Source organism: Armigeres subalbatus, chromosome 1 (assembly GCF_024139115.2).
Source record: "Armigeres subalbatus isolate Guangzhou_Male chromosome 1, GZ_Asu_2, whole genome shotgun sequence".
NCBI lineage: Eukaryota > Metazoa > Arthropoda > Insecta > Diptera > Culicidae > Armigeres > Armigeres subalbatus.
In genome coordinates this window covers 5,314,813-5,321,349 of record NC_085139.1, presented here as the reverse complement: position 1 = coordinate 5,321,349, position 6,537 = coordinate 5,314,813, and the positions used below count along the sequence as shown (strand labels likewise).

At 38.2% G+C, this 6,537-nt stretch overlaps 1 protein-coding gene across 2 annotated transcripts in view; it reads left to right on the top strand.

Annotated features, from left to right (window-relative positions):
- Positions 1-2,259: 2,259 nt before the first annotated feature.
- The window catches only part of LOC134220056 (glutathione-specific gamma-glutamylcyclotransferase 1), a 51,382-nt gene continuing 47,104 nt past the window's right edge, over positions 2,260-6,537 (top strand). Inside the window, exon 1 of one of the 2 annotated variants that reach the window (XM_062699011.1) lies at positions 2,260-2,710. The gene's annotated coding sequence lies outside the window, so the exon portion shown is untranslated. The remainder of the gene's footprint in view (positions 2,711-6,537) is intronic. The other variant, XM_062699003.1, reaches the window with a different exon arrangement.

Sequence of the window (6,537 nt, the reverse complement as noted above, 5' to 3'; positions counted from 1 at the left end):
CTCTCTTGTTAAAAAATACATCTATCCAAACTTGGAATGTTTTACCTATTCTAAGAATAATTCTATTCTATTCTATTATATAGACCGTTTCGCGAGAATTTAGGACTCACAGAAGACTTTCACTATTGCTTACATTACACATACAATTCGGCAATATGAAAAAATTGCAAATCTCCAGGATGAACTTTTGGAAATGGCCACTTTTACGACTGTTTCAGGTCCCCCAGATAGATCAAATTGCCCAGAAATCATGTTAATATGATGGCAAATAGAACTGGAATCATAAGAGCACATATTCGCAAGCAATTTCTCTTTGGTACAGGTTACCCCGGGGGCTAGAGAGTTCAATTTTGATTAATTAAGTACCAAAGGGCCTCATTCTAGGAACCTACAGCAAATTTGAGTTTTTGGCAATGTGATGAAATCTTGGGTCAAAATGGACCCCAATGCACAATAATATGTCACTTTTTTGTGGCGCCTTCCCTATAGGTGGAAATCCGGCATGAGAATGTTCTGACCAATAATATGAAGGTGCCATTTGTTCAAATACGATTCATCATGTTATATTGAAGTATTATTAAAACAAGTATTTGTTCAATTCTTAGCGTGTGATATCAAATTGAATTCATCGCAACAATTTCTCTCACTCTCTGTGCTTATGGCTGTTGAAACCAGTATTCGCTATTACATCAGATTTTGTATATCTAATTCATTTCATGTTGACTTTCCACCAATCTTACTTTCCTCTATTCAATAATAATAATAACACCATAAAAAATCAATCTATTATCATGCATTTCGAAACTCGGTCCAGTATGAGTACAACCTCATATTATATTTGAAAATTTGGTCTTCCACAAATACATCGAACGCATGCTGATGAATCCGCCTTAAAGCTCTTCTCTCGATGCGTTCATTCACGGTTCGCGAGTAGATCTACAACTTTCATTCACCCCATGCGAAGCAAAACAAAACGAGACAACTCGCATGCTTTGGTTTTCCTTCCACCGTGTAGATGCGTATGGTCTAAAAGGCACTGAGCGTTTTAGCGAATGATTTTAATCCACATCGCAGATCCACATTTAGTTTTGTATCTGAATTTGGCAGATTGAAACACCTAGTAGTGTATTCGTCTTGGCTAAATCCAGTTGTCACTTTTACTTCTTCCGCAAAATCATTGCAGTCTGAATATGTACTATAACTTCTTCTGATATTCAAGAAGTCTTCTAAACTTTCACGAGAACTTCGTCTGAATTTAAATTTCCGTGAAAACGTAGTAAATGTTGGAATAGTGCAATGTTTATTCGGTATTATATTTTTTCATAAAACTAAACAAACAGAATCAACATATATTGCAAGGCAACTGTGGGATCCGCTGGGTGAGTCCTCGTGACCTTCCATTTCTTGGTGGAATTCGATGACCGCTAAGACATCCGTCTTCCGCAAAGATAGTCTAAAGAATGCCTCTGGTTTTCGCCTGCATGGCGTGTGTGCTGAATGAGCACATATACATTTATATTTTTTCTCACATATACACTCATACCGATTTGTATGAATTCCCAAAATGTTCAAATGTTTGCGTTCAGCGGTGTTACGCTTCCGGTAAAAGATAACGCTGCTGTAATATGACAGTGATGCCAAAATGACTTAACGATCCTGTTATTGTGGATATTAAATAACAGGATACAACCCAGTTCATTTTTTTTTTGCATTTGTGCTGCGTAATGAATAATTGATTCTATCCCATTTACTACAGTGAGATTTTTTTCAGAGATAACAAAAGTAAATTCTTTGGAATTTCCAGAGGATTTTTTTTGAGTATCCATAGGAATTTTTTTTCTGAATTTCGACGGTACACTCAAAATAATTGTCATTTTAATTCCACTATTAAAAAGTCATGTAGACTTTAAAAATCGAAACTTTCATCGGCCTTACTGGAACCAAGGTCATCTTAATATTAGAATAAAAGTCTTCAGAATTTCTTGCTTTCCAACAAAAACGCGCTTGGTCTAAGAACAATTTCAAGTATGATAGAAATCATTGATATGGAATACTTACAGAGATCATTCCGGTGCTATACTTTTTTACGGTTGTTGCACGTATTCTTTATTATAAACAAGGGCGCTGTTTTGATCAGCCCCTCTAAGCTTCAAAGCGTGCATACATCAGAACAGAAGACATTCATTTATGAATCGCGCGCTCGCATTCACTGCTCGCTCGCTCTCTACCATGCCATACTGGGACGCGCGATACGTTTCAGTTATTCCCCGTACGCCAGCCGCAGCAGTTGCACTTTTACAACAAACATTGAATCCTACTTTGCTCGCGTGAGTTCGTTCATTGACCACGTCGTCGGTTTCGTCATCTTTGCCGCTTACTCAATAGCAAGAAGCAAAGCATATCGCCAACAACAAGACGCATTGTCTACGTCTGCGCAAATTTTCTTTAATTGTATGAATCGCCCTTTCCAAGTGAAAAGTTCAAGTTCTCCACTGCCAGTTCCAGCGTCAAAGCGAGTGTTTTTAAGCATCAGCATCCAAGTTGGCCTCTTATAGTGTCCTAATTTCCTTAGAGACAGCAAGAAACGGTAAAAAGTGATTATTTTTTGATATTCCATCATCGACATCATGGCTTGTTGTGGTTGTGGTTGTTTCTAAGCCAGGAGGGCACAGTGCAGTATAAATATTTGGCAGGCACCAGCGAATCAAACGTAAGTACCTTCCTAGTGACCTTGAGATATTTACGTAAATATCCGAAGGGCAGGATATGGTTAGACAAAAAGGTTGAGATAGGCAAAATTTTGTTAAAATTCCGATCAGCATAACTTTGCCTATCTCAACCTTTTTGTCTAACCTCTTATTTCATCTCAATCCTACAACTTCAAACAATATAGAATCAGTATTTCAATTCAAACAGGCTTGGGTTCTATTTTTCCTTTTGTATTTTATAAAATCAATTAAATGATGTAGAATATTTAGTAAACTAAAAACTCGTGATAAAACTCTGCAGACCGATTGTATTTTCCCAAGAAAAAACGCGCCCATCGTTCAATTATCGGCAGTTAACACGTCATTCATGCAGATATTGAAATCCACCAGCAAGCTTGCCGGGGCATGTATGCATCATTAACGTCGATTCCATATGGGTAGCTTGACGCGGATGAGTAATATCATACCTGAACAAAAAGTAAGCAAAAGCTGCTTAGTATAAATCATAAAGGAGTAAATATCTTTGTTTAATAAGTTTATACTTCAGTTTAATTTAATTACAAAAAAACTAGTGTTGGTAAATGTCAATTATTATGTATTTCCCGAACAGTCATACAACATTCAGTCTAGACTACTTTCTATATGGAATTACACATCTACTCCCGGTGAATATATAATTGTCCCATGTATATGGAGAATCCCAACAAACATAGGACAATAATACGTCCTTCGACACTGTCTAGTTCCAACTAAAAATAATGTTTCATTCCAAGGTATTCCTGTTGCCAAGGAATTTAATGTTTCATTTCAAGGTTTACCAGAAAGACTGTACAGCATCCTCTGTCACAAACTGTTTATTGCTGACTGTGTGATAGCCTCGTGTCGTCTGTACCACAGAATTTGCATGAATTTTCTTATGTCGGGTCGTGCGCAGAGCAAACAGCACAGAATCGTGTTTTTTTTACTAATTTGATTTGCTAATTATCTACTAAACATGCATTCTTCTCTTAGACTAGGGTAAAGTGCCCAATAGTGGACCCCCAACAAATAGTGGACCCTCCAGCCATTTTTGCATTATTACTGCACAATGTCAACATTTTGCTATGAAATTCTATCGGGAGAACCTACCTTACAGTCCTATGATTTGATTACATGCATTGGAAATGCTATGGAAAGTAAAATTAGATGATTTTTTACAATTCTATAAAAAATAAACACGAGAGTGTCCATTATAGGAATATTTTATAATAGGGAAGAAGAACGTCCCGAAACGGGACATGGAAATCAAATGAAGTGTCGACTATAAGGACGCAATTTCCTATTATGGACCCCCAGGGGGTCTACTATAGGGCGAATTCAGTTAGACTTTAAAATGTTAATTTCAACGATTAACGTCGTGTATTTGGGTATTTTATGTATGTATCGTGAAGAGGGGATGCAGAGCTTGTTGTTAGATATCAAGCAGAGTTAATATGTTGAAAATTTTTAAGCCTTGTGACAGGAAGAGAAAAATTCCGCTACTAGGGGGTCCCTTATTGGGCATTTTATCCTAGATGTTCCGTGTTTTTTAACACTATCGTCATCGTTTGCTATGATACATTTTTAGTTATCTTCTTCTTTATATATAAAAATGAAATGGTCTGTGTTCGTATCCGCATAACTCGAAAACGGCTGGATGGATTTTTTTTATTTCTTCAGCAGAAACATTCATTACAGTTTCCGACGGGTTTATATGATATTTCCTAACGCGAAAATTACGAGTAAGGTTGTGAAAATCGTGATATATTAAAATTAAGATTCGTATGGAAATTTCACATGGGCTTTTTCGCCTACTATGCAGAACAACGTCTGCCGGGTCGACTAGTTATTAATACATTTCAATTGCCTCTGGCAGTTAAGATTTTTCCTCTAGTTGAATTAGAAACCATGAAGGAATTACAATGTTTTTAACATAAACTAAACAAATTAAAACTAAGGATACAAAGAGCTGATTGTTGCAATAGAAGAAAGGAACGATGTTTGTCTAAAATTGGAAATAATTTTATTGGACACTAGCAGACCCGACGAACTTCGTTTCGCCTAACATTGATTAGTTCTCGAGTTATGTAGAAATTTCGGTTTCATTTGTATGGGAGCCCCCTTTTCCAAAGGAGGGAGGGGTCTCTAACCATCTTAAGAACCTTCTCCGACCCAAAAAACCTCTGCATATAAATTTTTACGCCGATCGGTTCAGTAGTTTCGGAGTCTATAAGGTTCAGACAGAAATTCATTTTTATGTACAGGGGATGGACAAAATAATTAGGATAGGCAAATTTTGGGTAAAATTAGATGTGTTGTAACTACCTTAGTTATCATCCGATTTTGACAATTCAGGCATGCCTGAACTAGAAAATTAATGCAGTTTTACGGTATGTCCATGGAACCGACTATGGCCACCGGATTCCGGAGATATTCCGGGTTTTTCGGAGGTAGGTTCAAAACCGTAAATTTGAGGTGGATATTAGGAGAAGTTGTGGTTGAAAATTGAATAATATTAGTAACCACAAATGAAGCAGGGCTCTTGCTGATTAGAACCATATATTGAGATTTGGAATCGGACCAGAATCAAGTGAGATATGGCCATTTCTTTAAAATCGGTTCCGATCGATACTTATCGAAGGGGTCAGGCCACAACTTCATTTGAATCTCGCTTTTTGATAGATCATCCACTATAATTTTATTCTGGAAGGCCTCTAATGTGTCAAGTATGAAAAACCAATTGAATAAACGGATCCTGGAGTCGCTGGGATGTCCCCAGGGAACCTGTGAATGGGGACATTTAAGTTTTAGCACCAAAATCAGTCATTCGACGGCTCTTTTTTCATGGTTTTCGATCAGGAAGCGAAGTATGAATATAAAATGGTCCATTGACGGATCTGACCGCTTCCAGGATCTACGGATTGGCCGCGGAAAACCTGTGGAAGGGGACATTTTAGTTTTACCACCAAAACCAGTCGTTCGACGGCTCTTTTTTCATGGTTTCCGACCAGGAAGCGAAGTATGAATATAAAATGGTTCATTGTTGGCTCTGACCGCTTCCAGGATCTACGGATTGGCCCCGGGGAACCTGTGGAAGGGGACATTTTAGTTTTACCACCAAAACCGGTCGTTCGACGGCTCTTTTTTCATGGTTTTCGATCAGGAAGCGAAGTATGAATATAAAATGGTCCATTGACGGTTCTGACTGATTCCAGGATCTACGGATTGGCCCCGAGGAACCTGTGGAAGGGGACATTTTAGTTTTAGCACAAAAACCAGCCATTCGACAGCTCTTCATTCATGGTTATCGATCAGGAAGCGAAGTACGAAAATAAAATGGATCATTGACGGCTCTGACCGCTTCCAGGACCCAAGGATTGCCCCCGGGGAACCTGTGGAAGGGAACATATAAGTTTTAGCACTAAAATCAGTTATTCGACGGCTCTTTTTATAGGTTTTCGATCAGGAAGCAAAGTATAAATATAAAAGGACCATTGACAGCTTTGACCGCTACTGGTTGCCCCCGAGGAACACCAAAATCAATCACTGGACAGCTCTTCTTTAATATAAGCAAAGTAAGAATTTTTGATCAGAAAGCGAAGTATGAGTATAAATTGGACCATTAATGGATCTGACCGCTTCCAGGACTTACGGATTGCCCCCGGGGAACTGTGGGAGGGGACATTTTAGTTTTAGCACAAAAACCAATAATTGGACGGCTCTTTTTTCATGGATTTCAATCAGAATGTGAAGTATGAACAAGAAATGGACCGTTGACGGCTCTGACCGTTTTCTGGACCTACGGATAGCT